Source organism: Bombina bombina, chromosome 2, assembly GCF_027579735.1.
Source record: "Bombina bombina isolate aBomBom1 chromosome 2, aBomBom1.pri, whole genome shotgun sequence".
Classification (NCBI taxonomy): domain Eukaryota; kingdom Metazoa; phylum Chordata; class Amphibia; order Anura; family Bombinatoridae; genus Bombina; species Bombina bombina.
In genome coordinates, this window is record NC_069500.1 from 541,663,801 (window position 1) to 541,679,291 (window position 15,491).

Genomic DNA, 15,491 nt, shown 5'->3' on the forward strand with positions numbered 1-15,491 from the left:
CTTTCTCAGCATCTAAAGAGATGACTGAGAAAGGTCCATTTAACCTGGTGGATTCACAAAAAAATATTAAGAAGTGCCTTGTATTATCTGGGCCTTCTCGATTTGTAATAAAAACCCACTTGGTCTATATTAATTAAGGAAGGCAGAAATTTAGAAATGCGATTAGCCAATATTTTGGAATAAATCCTAATATCTACATTAATTAGTGAGATGGGCCTATAGTTAGTAAATAAAGGCGTGTCTTTGTCAGGTTTAGGGATTGTTATAATGGAGGCCTCTAGGAATTCCTTTTTAAAGGCAGCCTCAGGCTAAGCAAAAAAATCTCAAAAGAATAGGGGATAGCTTGTTTATGAATGTTTTACAAAAAAAGTGCCGGATAAACAGTGTGTGATTTAAGCTGCAAATAATTATAACATATCTAGCTTGGGGGTCTTTTTCTACATAAATCACAACATAGGCTAATCTTTTGTGCGTGAGAATGGAAACTCCTCTCGCCTTTTTAGTAAAAGGGGCAAATTCGTTCACTGAGTAATTTTTAGAAAGGAATCTAAGTGGGTCTTCTATTTTCCAGTGAGTTTCCTGCAGGAATACAACATCAGAATCATGGTGTGAGAGAAATCCTAATAAAAGGCTTCTTTTGCCTGGGGAATTTAACATTATATGTTAAGAATTAAAAGGTGGGCATTTGGACCACTGAGTGCAATGTGATCAAACAGGGGAGCAAAGGACCCAGCTAGAGAGAGAAAAATTTTGAGAGAAAAAGGATGAGAGAGGAAAGAGAAATAGGCAAGATAAGGAGATGGAAAAAAAGTGACAAATATGAAGTCGCTTATGGTGCGTGGTGGAATTAGTCCACCAATGTGGAACCCTGGTGTGGGCTGCATGAGGGGGAGAGCAAGTAACATAAGTACAAACTGAAGTGGTCAACCCCACCAAAAAAACTATATTAACTAATGATAACAAAAAACTATAAACAACAATATTAAAGTTACACATCAACATAGTATCAGGTTGTTTACAACAGCATATAAAATAAGCAAACTTGTGTATCAATAGCACTAGCAATGAAGATACATTATAAAGATCCAGTGAGAAGATTAGAAGTGAGGTTATTTAGGTAGGCCCTGTTCAGATCTCCAAATTTCTCTGAGATGAGTGGTTTCTTTGGCGTTTTGCTCTCTGTTCCTTCGAGGTCCAGTCAGAAGCCAAGGTTCTCAGTTTAGGACAATAGGACAACTGGGGGAGGCGCTACGGTCATATTTTGTAGGCCCCAAGATGAGGGAAATGCCTTGTGAGAGGGAAGTGACAATATGAGTCTGAGTGTCCTTTGTGATCATTATTTTCGTGGGGTAACCCCATTGATGTTTGATATTAGCCTGTCTTAAAACTGTAGTTACAGGAGAGTATAGTCTGCATTGTTGTAAAGTTTTTAGCGACAGGTCTGGCAATAACTGTATGTCTCAAAATCTTTCTGATAAAGTAGGTTTTTGGGAAGTCACCTGCATGAGTTTGTCCTTGAAGATGTTTTAGCTCATTATAGCTTTCACAGAGGATAAATACCCTGTAGTATTTTAGTTTGATCCTAACTAATAAGGCTGATATCAATCAGAAGAAACTGTTATCCTCCACCACCACAGACATACATGAGAATATACTTCAGAATATTTAAAGGGACATGAAATCCAACATTTTTCTTTCATGATTCAGATAGAGCATTCAAGTTTAAACAACAAATTTACTTCTATTATCTAATTTGCTTTTTTCTCTTGGTATTATTGTTGAAGGAACAGCAATGCACTACTGGGAGCTCTCTGAGCACTGTGGGTGAGCCAATGACAAGAAGTATATATGTGCAGCCACCAATCCGCAGCTCACTCCGTGTAGCACATAGCTGCTCCTGAGCCTACTTACATATGTTTTCAACAAATTATACCAAGAGAAAAAACTAATTGATAATAAAAGTAAGTTAAAAAGTTGTAATGGTATGCTCTGTCTGAATGATAAATATTTTGTGTCTCACGTCCCTTAAAGGGTTTACTGTACACAAATTGAATTGTAATTTGGAATTAAATGTGTTTATGAGAACAGTCTTTTTTAGACACTATGGCTCCATATGGTAGCTATACTGATGAATCTCTTAAAAAATGTATTTAATTTGACCTTTCTGATTATTTGGATATAGAGTAAAGTAGTTAGATACTAGAAAAGAGTTTGAATTACTGGTGAATCTGTCGGTAAACTTTCCTTATTTATTACATTATGACAGCTCACATCCTTCAGCCAATCTTGACTGTATAAATATTTAGGGTAAAATGAATACTGTCTAAAGATGAGGTTTTACATTAATGATTGGGGATGGTGAGGGATACACTTCTGTATAAAAGGTATCTCAAGGAGTCAATTTATTAGGATTTAAAGGGACAGTTTACCCAATCTTAGAATACATTTTAAACATTTTATTTTAAATCATTACATATGTTATTGCTGGTCAATCTTCTAACTTCATTTTCTATGTTTAAAAATTTTATTTGGAAAAGTCAGTTTTCAAATTGCCTTACCTATACCACTTACTGTATTTTCTGGCCGTGCGGCCACTCTGGTTGCAGTCCATGCAGTGCATTACGCATGCGCCTGCCCCCATGATAATATCACTGCTAGTGTGAACACGGACCAGCGATCAATATGCTTCCGTGCTCAGCAGTGATTAGATCCTTGTGCTGGTGCCAGCTGGAGCACAAAACCACTATGCCCTGGGTTATGACAACGTAAACTATGTTCTCCCAGCTCGCACCTGCCCTGACTCTCCTCCTCAGTCCAGCTGTAGATGTATGCCCAAAATGTATTGTACAAGGGCATTTACCTATTGGCCATTATAAATCAGCTAATACATTATTACAGATGCCTGCCTTACAGAGCGTTCCAGTCAGATCATAAACATGGCTGCCTTCAGTGCTCACAATTTAACAGCTCTGTGCGCTGTGACCAGTAGGCAGGAGCGGACTTGCTACTACTGAGAAGGGGAGTCAGGGCAGGTGCAAGCTTGGAGAACAGGGGGTACATAGTTTACTTGCAACAATGTTGTGAGGGATCACACCTGTCGGTATAACTAAGTGCATAGTGCATTTGTGCATTGGTTTATATTATGTTACACACACGCTATGCTCCTGGCTACATACATCCTGCTAAGATGGCAGCAACCTGAAGGGTGCCTTCATCATTGCGCGCTCACTGACCACGGATGGGGCACATACCTGAAGTGTATTGCGCATGCTAATAGGGGAACATTTTGTTACACATATCATTAATTGTGCAACTGTGATTGTTCAGGGGGTAGGCTAACATTGAGCTTTAGCCCAGCCCCTTTAGCTTGGCGTTCCAGGATCATCAAGGACAGCGTATGTGAAATACTTCTATAAGTAAAAAAAAAAATTAACTTTTAACAATTCACTTTGTAGTTTAATTACTGTAATTACATTTGTTATTATGTGTCGTTGCTACTAGGTTAGCAAACTATTATGAGTGAACTGGTCCTTTAAAGTAAAAAAATAAATAAAGAGGAAGGTGATTTCCCCCCCCCCAGAATATATTTTAATTAAAACATGTTTTGAATCTTAAAAATGTATTGGCATTATACAGTAGTTTCAGATACTATTAAGGAGCAACATTTTGTAAAAACCTTGAAAGAGAAAATGTCATTTTTAATTGCAGATCATAATATAACCAGCCGAATAAACAGATAATTTATCATAATAAAAACACAAGGTTAGGGGTGATCATGCTTTACTTTTTAAACTGAAAGGACACCAATATTGTGATTTATTATACACTGTTTATTTTTATTTTTTAATATCAATACAGTGGTAATGATGTGTTATAAAGTGTAGAGCATGACTGAAAAGATGCCTTTAGATTTTTTTAAACATGTATTGATATTGTATTTTAAATTTTAACTTTTTATAGATGATCGCCCACTAGGAGATGATATAGAGGCCTATTTAAAAACAGTCTTGCGGACCTGATCCGACAGTGTGGATCAGGTCCGACAGACCTCGCTGAATGCAGAGAGCAATACGCTCTCCGTATTCAGCATTGCACCAGCAGCTCACAAGAGCTGCTGGTGCAACGCCGTACCCTGCAGACTCGCGGCCAATGGGCCGCCAGCAGGGAGGTGTCAATCAACCCAATCATACTCGATCGAGTTGAATTGAGGCGATTCCTGTACGCCTGCTCAGAGCAGGCGAACAGGGTTATGGAGCAGCGGTCTTTAGTCTGAAGACTCGCCAGAAACACAGGCCCACAACCTCCATACAGAGCTTGATAAATGGGCCTCAAAGTATGTAACTTTATTAGATATTTGTCTTCTTACAATGTGGGTGCCAAATATGTTTAAAAGGAGAATGTTATATAACATTGAATAGACACAATTAGAAGACTGAATAGGCCTGAAACTTTATTTGCAACTAACCCAACCTGATGTGACTACAGGTTCTTCATTTTAAAGGAACATGAAACCCAAATTTTTTCTTTCGCGATTTAGAAAGAGCATGTCATTTTAAACAACTTTCTAATTTACTTCTAATATCTAATTTGCTTCATTCTCTTGATATCACTTGCTGAAAAGCATATCTAGATATGCTCAGTAGCTGCTGATTGGTTGCTGCACATAGAGGCCTTGTGTGATTGGCTCACACATGTGCATTGCTTTTTCTTCAACAAAGGATATCTAAAGAATAGAGCAAATTAGATAATAGAAGTAAATTGGAAAGTTGTTTAAAATTACATGCCCTATCTGAATCATGAAAGTTTAATTTTGACTAGACTGTCCCTTTAAGTGATGCTGTATTTTTCTGTTTGGAAAATAAAGGTTAAAGGGACACTATACCCAAACATTTTCTTTCATGATTAAGGTAGAGAATACAATTTTAAACAACATTCCAATTTACTTCTATTACCTAATTTGCTTCATTCTTTAGATATCCTTTAATGAAGAAATAGCAATGCACACAGTGAACCAATCACAGGAGGCATCTATGTGCAGCTACTAAGCATATCTAGATATGCTTTTCAGCAAAGAATATCAATAGAATGAAGCAAATTATATAATAGAAGTAAATTAGAAAGTTGTTTTTAATAGGATGCTCTTTCTAAATCATGAAAGAAAAAAATTTGGGTTTCATGTCCCTTTAAGCAGTAGAGTATAGTGCAGTTAAAAAAACATAAAGGTTGTACTAAAATTTTAAAAATGTTAACCTGATTTATAAGACTATCAATTATATTAGATCCAATCCAACCCATTATTAAGAAATTTAGAAATTACACAACAAAGTTCAATATTTTATTCAGTGGTTCCTCTCAAACAAGTGCTGATTCCTATTGAGATTTCCAACTGACCTACCCAGCTGCCCTATGACCCTAACAATACAAGGGCTGCACCTGAACTTGGAAATGTGACCTGACTTTGATTGTCTGCTGTTGGAAATTGACTGATATCATCATTCAGATGTTTTACATGCTTGGACTCTGTCTATTGGATCAGTGGTGGTCTGATACTTGCTGCAGGCTACCTCTAGGAATACAACCAGCATTATTACATGGAAGGTTATTTTGGTCTATTACTGTCAAGTTATACAATATCTCTGAAGCACTACATTTCGTGGAAATGCTGGAGAATATTAAAAAAAAGTCAATATGTCATCACAGGTAAGTTCTTATGATAGTTAAGTGGCTAATATCTTGCTGGATCAATACATTGATTCACCACCAAGTTTTACATAATATGAAATTGATAATAGAAGAAGTGCTGAGTGCAGAAGATTTACAAACATTCTTTCCTTAACAGTAAGTGCATTTACATTATATGCTGTCTTTTATTTCTTCCCAGAATACATTATCAGTTTTCCAATTTTCAATATTTCCAGTTAATATTTAATGCATTGTTATTCAGTTTGGTCTTGGATATGTTAAAGGGTCGCTGTGGAGAATTAAAGTTCTAAGTCAGATCTTTAAGACTTCTTAACATTGTTCTTGCAACAGGTTGATGTCCTTAAAGGGACATGAAACCCCCCAAAAAATTATTTTGTCATTTAGGTAGAACATACATTTTTAAACAACTTTCCAGTTTACTTCGATTAGCAAATGTGTTTCATTCTCTTGGTATCACTTGCTGAAGGAGCAGAAATGCACTACTGGTTTTTAACTGAACACATGGGTGAGCCAATGACAATCGGAATATATATGCAGCCACCAATCAGCAGATAGAACCTAGGTTATTTGCTGCTCCTAAGCTTACCTAGATAAACCTTTCAGCAAACAATGACAAGAGAAGGAAACAAATTAAGCAATAGAAGTAAATTGGAAAGTCGTTTAAAATTGTATTCTCTATCTGAATCATGAATGTCTAATTATGACTTTACAGTCCCTTTAACTTCAGAAATGACCACATAGAACTCTCCACACATTAAACTGCTATCTTTACTGTGAAATTATTTGCTACTTGCAACACTTATTTTGTATTGTACAGACAAAGTAGCCCCGCAGGAGATAGAGTACCCTGAACCCTTGGCAGTGGAAACTAACAGAAGGAGCAGCACAACCGGAGTGCCAGGCAAGACAGCACGGGACACTCAGAGTCGCCCATATGACTCACAGCTTCGACTGAAACGTACGACATTGGGTCAGATGACCAGCTGTATCCAATCCAGGAGTGCCGATCGTCCAACAGCTGATGCCAGACAGGCTCGGAGGTGCAACCAAAGGGAACTGAGCGTGGCCAATAAGGGAGGTCCAACAGCTAGTAATAAAACAGGCGCAATTGGCCTGTTTTTTTTTACTGAGTTCTTCCTCACTAGCACGTTTAAAATAAAACTCTACAGAGTCTACAAACTTCACAAGAAAAGGAAATGAGTGCAGTATCTTTTTCCCTTTAGTAATATCTAAAAAAGCATTAATACTCTGCAGAGAAGAACTTGCTGCCATATGCTGAGCTGCAGGTAGAGTACTCTGAGAATCAGACTAATACGGGTGACTGAGTGTCCTGTGCTGTCTTGCCTGGCACTCCGGTTGTGCTGCTCCTGTGAGTTTCCACTGCCAAGGGTTCAGGGTACTCTCCTGCGGGGCTACTTTGTCTGTACTACACCATGTGGCGCCTCTCTTCCTTTTCTCTTTTCTAGGTCAACATCGTTGGATCTCCTTTTCAAGAGTGCGGCCATTCCAGTCTCTTTCTACTACCTGTGTGCACGAGCGCACCTCCCTGGGACTTTGGTGTCCTGTTTCTGTACCAGAGAACTTTATTTTGTATCGTGCACTCTGCATGGAAAAGGCGCCATCAAGCCCCCTAACTGAATCTTTAAGCATAACTTGAAAAACAATATTTTCATAACATCATATTCCCATCCCTGATACTCCCACTTTTCTGATAAAACCTCATTCAGTTAAATCCTCCCTCCATTATCATAACTAACAGCCCAATGTGCTTCACCAATATGGTCGTAGTTTTTAGGACCTTCCAAAACAGGGCACTCATTATCACAGATAAGTCTTCAATGGAAGGCCCCCATTTCAATCCATTAATAGAGCTGCTCAGAAATATTGCACTATGCTTAGTGATTATTGTTTTTCTTTTATAAGCCATTACAATCAATTTGAGTAGTAACCAACCATTTGAAGCACAAGATGGTGATGCAATATAGGACCAAAATCTAGTTCAATGTATGTTTTAAAGGGGTTTGTAATTGTGCAGACATAAATTGGAGCAAAATATATGTTTTCAGTGTGAAAGTGAAACATGGTGACTAAATGATTCAATATTGATGATTCTTAGGCATGGGGACAATTTCTGGATTTGGCATTTGTTTGCTAACAAATGCCAAATATGGCTGCAGGCAGCAGCATTTATTTCCTTTCGGCGCAGGATATATCAGAGGGAAAAGCAACACACAGAAGTCTGTGCAAATCCAGATCTTTGTGTGTTGCACTTTCATACTTATATATCCAGCGACAAAATGAAACGAATGCCGCTGCCAGCATCCGTATTTGACATTCATTTTGAAAATGAATGCCCAATCCCAAAATTTCGTTCATGCCTAAAATTAGTGCCCAATGTGTATAAATATTTTTGTATTCATTAAACTAATAGTAATGTGCTTAATGAGCATATTTTTATACTTTTGAACACTTTTATAATTAATATATTTATGAAATAATAATAAATTAATGTAATTTTATTCTGTAAAGTTTCATATATTAAGAGCTTGATTACCTCTTCAGCTTTTTATTAAATTAGGAAATGATCATTGTCATGAATGCTTCATGATTTTAGGATTTCAGGGGTCAATATTTTCTTTCTTTGCTTTTTCTTCTCTGCTACTTACAACTCTGTACCAGAACTATCTAAAAAGTCAAACTTATGGAACCTTTGGCTTTTACTACCTACATCTAATTCAACAAAATACAGGAGGTGGGGAATTTAGTCTTGCTACAACAGTGATTTCAAAGACTTCAACCCTATCCAGTATCCCTATCAAGAAACTAAACTGAGGTTAGTCAAATGTGACATTTTAGGATCTTAAGACATGTTTTATTTACATTTATTTTACTGGATGACCAAATGTGACATACATGTCATGTTTGGTATTAGAATAATCCTCATAATATCACAATTAAATTGCTTATGTGTATGTGTACTGCATTTACATAACTGAGATAAGTTATTCTATAACTTTGACCTTAGCTTGCAATGTGGTTTTATGCGTGCCATAAAAAAAGGGTTGGTTACCTTCCTTGCCCACTCTGGAAGGGACCTGGTCAGAAACCTGACCTCAGGAAAAAAATGTATTTAATAGTGATTTCAGCAAAATAATATTTGCATACAACATGTTTGACAATATTTCTGCCATCTCCTTGGTTTCTTGGTACAGAGGCTATTTCTGTTCCTGCTGCTGTTAGGCATACTGTACCTTTAAGGAGGCGTAGACAATCAATTAGGACTGTGTTTGTAGAATGCGGTTGCTTGTGTATTGAGTTTACATTTGCTCTGGAAAATTACTACTTGGATATTCTGGTTTGACTTCTGCTTCCCCTGACTACACTTCTGTTTAACCCTTTGTTTGAACTGACTTGGTATATGACTTTAACTTGTTTGTGATCTCTGCATTTGGTTAACTATTTGTACTGCTGTTCCCTGTGAGGCCTTGACCCGTACTGTCTGAATCAGATTACCTTCAAGGACCACTCGGTGGGGTCCATTTATTAATATACGGACGGACATGATCCGATATAGCGGATCATATCCACTGCACATCGATAAATGCCGACAGCATACGCTGTCGGCATTTATTATTGCACCAGCAGTTCTTGTGAACTGCTGGTGCAATATCACCCCCTGCAGATTCACGGCCGCTAGCAGGGGGTGTCAATCAGCCCGATCGTATTCGATCGGGCGGATTGCTGTCCGCCACCTCAGAGGTGGCGGACGAGTTAAGGAACAGCAGTCTTAGGACCGCTGCTTCTTAACTTCCGCTTCAGCCGGAACTGAAGCAGAGTGGGTCGGAGGCAGCATCTACGGCTTCTTAAATAGACCCCAATACATGTTGAAATTAAAGTTTTAAAAAATGACCAGTGCATACATAACACAAAAATCAATCTATCTGCATTATAAAATGTAAAGAGAAGAATGTAAAGTTTACGGAAAACTTACTTTAAAAATCATGCTTATTCAATTTCACTACCGCATGCTGACCGCCCATGTCCAGAGGAGGATTTCCCATCAATGATTGACAAGCATATTGGACCAATCATTGTAATTAGCATGGACATTGTTTATCTGCGCATGCGTGTGTGTGTTCCTTTGCAGCTCACCTTATCAGCATGCTCACATTAACCCCTCTTTTCTGCTGCGCGTGATCTTGAGCACAATGCTACACATTATAAAAGGGAGCAGCTCTGCTGTATGATCAGTGAAGATCAAGCCGTTCTCTTTTGTGCCACTTGTAGCTCTCATTACTAACGCCTAGATTTAGAGTTTTGCGGCCAAAGGGGTGCGTTAGCTACGCGTGTTTTTTTCCCCTGCACCTTTTAAACAACGCTGGTATTTAGAGTTGTCTGAAGGGCTGCGTTAGGCTCCAAAAAGGGAGCGTTCAGGCATATTTACCGCCACTGCAACTCTCAATACCAGCGTTGCTTACGGACTCGGACAGCTTAAAAAACATGCTCGTGCACGATTCCCCCATAGGAAACAATGGGGCAGTTTGAACTGAAAAAAAACCTAACACCTGCAAAAAAGCAGCGTTCAGCTCCTAACGCAGCCCCATTGTTTCCTATGGGGAAACACTTCCTAAGTCTGCACCTAACACCCTAACATGGACCCCGAGTCTAAACACCCCTAACCTTACACTTATTAACCCCTAATCTGCCATCCCCGCTATCGCTGACACCTGCATATTATTTTTAACCCCTAATCTGCCGCTCCGTACACCGCCGCAACCTACGTTATCCCTATGTACCCCTAATCTGCTGCCCCTAACACCGCCGACCCCTATATTATATTTATTAACCCCTAATCTGCCGCCCCCAACGTCGCCGCCACCTACCTACAATTATTAACCCCTAATCTGCTGACCGGACCTCACCGCTACTCTAATAAATGTATTAACCCCTAAAGCTAAGTCTAACCCTAACCCTAACACCCCCCTAAGTTAAATATAATTTTATTCTAACGAAATAAAATAATTCTTATTAAATAAATTAATCCTATATAAATCTAAATACTTACCTGTAAAATAAACCCTAATATAGCTACAATATAAATAATAATTATATTGTAGCTATTTTAGGATTAATATTTATTTTACAGGCAACTTTGTATTTATTTTAACCAGGTACAATAGCTATTAAATAGTTAATAACTATTTAATAGTTACCTAGTTAATAACTATTTAATAGTTACCTAGTTAAAATAATTACAAAATTACCTGTAAAATAAATCCTAACCTAAGTTACAATTAAACCTAACACTACATTATCAATAAATTAATTAATTAAATAAACTACCTACAATTATCTACAATTAAATCAACTAAACTAAATTACAAAAAAAAACCCCACTAAATTACAAAAAAAAACCAAACACAAAATTACAAAAAATAAAAAAAGATTACAAGAATTTTAAACTAATTACACCTACTCTAAGCCCCCTAAAAAAAAGGGCCTTTTGCGGGGCATGCCCCAAAGAAAACAGCTCTTTCGCATTTAAATAAACATACAATACCCCCCAACATTACAACCCACCACCCACATACCCCTAATCTAACCCAAACCCCCCTTAAAAAACCTAACACTAAGCCCCTGAAGGTCTTCCTACCTTGTCTTCACCACGCCGGGTATCACCGATCCGTCCAGAAGAGGGTCCGAAGTCTTCATCCTATCCGCCAAGAAGAGGTCCAGAAGAGGCTCTGAAGTCTTCATCCTATCTGCCAAGAAGAGGAGATCCGGACCGGCAAACATCTGCATCCAAGCGGCATCTTCTATCTTCTTCCATCTGGGGTGGAACGGGACCATCTTGAAGCAGCCGACGCAGATCCATCCTCTTCTAACGACGTCCTAAGTCCGAATGAAGGTTCCTTTAAATGACGTCATCCAAGATGGCGTCCCTCAAATTCCGATTGGCTGATAGGATTCAATCCAATCAGCCAATCAGATTGAGCTCGCATTCTATAGGCTGATCAGAACAGCCAATAGAATGCAAGCTTCGGACCCTCTTCTGGACTGATCGGTGATACCCGGCGTGGTGAAGACAAGGTAGGAAGATCTTCATGGGCTTAGTGTTAGGTTTTTTAAGGGGGGTTTGGGTTAGATTAGGGGTATGTGGGTGGTGGGTTGTAATGTTGGGGGGGTATTGTATGTTTATTTAAATGCAAAAGAGCTGTTTTCTTTGAGCTGTTAACTTTTTATTTTAGAATAGGGTAGGGCATTTTTTTATTTTGGGGGCTTTGTTATTTTTTTAGGGGGCTTAGAGTAGGTGTAATTAGTTTAAAATTCTTGTAATATTTTTTTATTTTTTGTAATTTAGCGTTTGTTTTTTTTTTAATTTAGTTTTTTTTTTGTAATTTAGTTTAGTTGATTTAATTGTAGATAATTGTAGGTAGTTTATTTAATTAATTTATTGATAGTGTAGTGTTAGGTTTAATTGTAACTTAGGTTAGGATTTATTTTACAGGTAATTTTGTAATTATTTTAACTAGGTAACTATTAAATAATTATTAACTATTTAATAGCTATTGTACCTGGTTAAAATAAATACAAAGTTGCCTGTAAAATAAATATTAATCCTAAAATAGCTACAATATAATTATTATTTATATTGTAGCTATATTAGGGTTTATTTTACAGGTAGGTATTTAGATTTAAATAGGAATAATTTATTTAATAAGATTTATTTTATTTCATTAGATTTAAATTATATTTAACTTAAGGGGGTGTTAGTGTTAGGGTTAGACTTAGCTTTAGGGGTTAATACATTTATTATAGTAGCGGCGAGGTCTGGTCGGCAGATTAGGGGTTAATACTTGAAGTTAGGTGTCAGCGATGTTAGGGAGGGCAGATTAGGGGTTAATACTATTTATTATAGGGTTTGCGAGGCGGGAGTGAGGCAGATTAGGGGTTAATACATTTATTATAGTAGCGGTGAGGTCCGGTCGCAGCTGGAAAGTGAGCGTTAGACCCTTACCTACAAGACTCTAAATACCAACGGTAGGACAAAACTAGCGTTAGGACCCTCTAACGCTGGTTTTGACGGCTAACGCAGATCTCTAAATCTAGGCGTTAGTTTGTTTGGTGCTTGGTGGATACAAATAAATTATGCATTTAGACGCACTTCTGAATTTGCAGTTGTGCACGCTCCTTTTATGTGCACACCAAAGCGTGGTCTTGGCTTGAAGTGATGTCAATGGTGATGTAATTGATGAGGTCACCGGCTCCTAATGAGTATGCATTGTTTTAATGCGCATGCGTTGTCCAGGAAAATCACATATACATATATGCTATTTTTTTAAGATAGTGCAACCCATGTGACCACAGAGGACAGGCAATTTATTATAAATTTCAAAATGTTATATGAGAAAGAATATACGGCAGATTTTAACAAGGTGTGTATATAAATAATTGTGGTTATTGTTTCTTAATGTTTCCACACAAATCCAGCAGTATTGACTGGTCCTTTAACCATGGATACCTCTGCTATCAGAAGATCTGCATTAAGTAACTTATGCAAGTTAATATTCATCTGGATAGCGAGACTAAACTTATACACAGGTTATTCCTTCTTTGATATTTGAATTTACAAACTTAGTTCAGCTGCTAAGTTAAGTCTCATTGCTCTCTTACCCCTGGCCTTTGTTGAAACACTGTGTTAACATAGTAGCATAGTAGATTGAAAAAAGACGGAAGTCCATCTAGTTCAATCTATACAAATCTAATATTATTACAAAAAAGCTCCAGTTGATCTTAAATGAATCCCATTAAAAAAGGTGACCCATTTCACACAAGCAATCATATCCCTGAATTCTGTTTCTAGACAGAAATTTATCTAAACTGTTTTTAAATGTATATAAGGTGTTGGCATTCACTACTTCCTCAGGTAGTGAGTTCCACAATTCAATTGCTCTTACAGTGAAAAAATGTTTATGTTTCAGGAGATTAAATCTCCTTTCCTCCGACCTTAAATTGTAACCTCTTGTCAAAAACAATTTTCTTTGAATAAACAGAGCTTCTGCCATCGCTGTATATGGGCCTTGAATATATTTATGTCACCTATAAAGCACCTTTTTTCTAGAGAAAACATACCAATTTTGGCAAACTTCTCCTCATAGCTTAAATTCTCCATTCCCCTTATTAGCTTTGTGGCCCTTCTTTGAACTTTTTCTAAGGCTGCAATGTTTTTTTTGAGATTGGTCCCCAGAACTGCACTCAATACTCAGTGTGAGATCTTACCAGGGATTTACATAGTGACAGAATTATGCTCTCCTCCCTTGCATCAATGCCTCTTTTAATACATGCTAGTATCTTCTTAGCCTTAGAAGCTACTGCCCTGCATTGTGCGCCCATCTTTAGCTTGTTATCTATTACTAATCCCAAATCCCTTTCTTCCTTGGTTTGGCTAAGTCTAGTTCATTTAAATAATAGATTGCCTGCTTATTTTTACTTCCAAAATGTAGAACCTATAAACTTACAGTTGCATTCTAGTGCTTAATTGTTGTTTGTATTTTAGGAGCTAATTAAAGTACTTTAGAGCGTTTAGCTTCTAACTTTCTCATTGCTCTCTTACCCCTGGCCTCTTTTGAAACACTGTGTAAGCATTCAGTCAGTGGAGGCTCCTCCATATGTTCACAGCCACACGTGAACCCCCAACTCAAATGAAGGGAAAAAAAAAACTTTGAATAAAATATAATTTTTCCAATAGCCCCCCTATTGGAAAAATTATATTTAATTTATAGCCCAAAAAAATAAAAGCCAAAGTCTTTTTAAAAAAAAAAAAAAAAATGTATCTTTTCTTTTTTATTTAACCGCACGTGCGGTTAGCCTGATGCGTGTCATTATAGTGCTCTCACTAGATTTACCTTCAGCCTGCTCCGCCTCCCAACCCATCCCTATACTGTCTTAATCGCACAGTTCAGCAGAGAGGTGGTGCTAACGGTCATCACTACAGTCACATGATGACGCTGCGGCTTGATGAGGCTCCTCCCGCTCAACGGCACGAAATCTCATGGCGGAGATAGTCGTTAAGCTGAGAGGAGCTCATTTTGCAGAGTCTCAGTGTCCAGTACAGTAAAAGCCGTGCAGGGAGCAGTAAAGAGGTTACGGACCCTCCCCTTCTATGTCCGATCCATGGAGCTATCTTCCTCTCAGATTAGGCAGCAGACTGTGTACAGAGGCTAACAATGATTTAAGGTAAGAGGGACAGAGGCAGTAATAAATAGTATTTGTTTATTGTTAAAGGAATTCAAATTTGTTTGTTTTTTTTCTTTTGTGTGAGAAACTGCAGCTGACAGGAGGACACAGCCTATTTTAACTCATTTTGGTATTTTACATGTATTATCTAAATGTATGTGTTTCACACACATAAGTATTCTCTTTAAAGAACTTGTGTTTATGAGTTTGTGGTCAAATGTGTTACAGGAGAGGGAGACATCTCTCTCTTTTCTCTCCTCTTACAATCTCACTTTTTATTAATCTCTCTTTACTCTTTCTCCCTTCTTTTTCTCCACTATCAATCCTCTTTCTTTCTCTCTCTTCTCCTTGCCTCTCTCTCTTCTCATTGCCTCCTCCCTCTTCTCCTTGCCTCTCTCTTCTCCTTGCCTCTCTCTTCTCCTTGCCTCCCTCTTCTCCTTGCCTCTCTCTCTCTCTCTCTCTCTCTCTCTCTCTCTCTTCTCCTTGCCTCTCTCTTCTCCTTGCCTCCCTCTTCTCCTTGTCTCTCTCTCTCTCTTCTCCTTGCCTCTCTC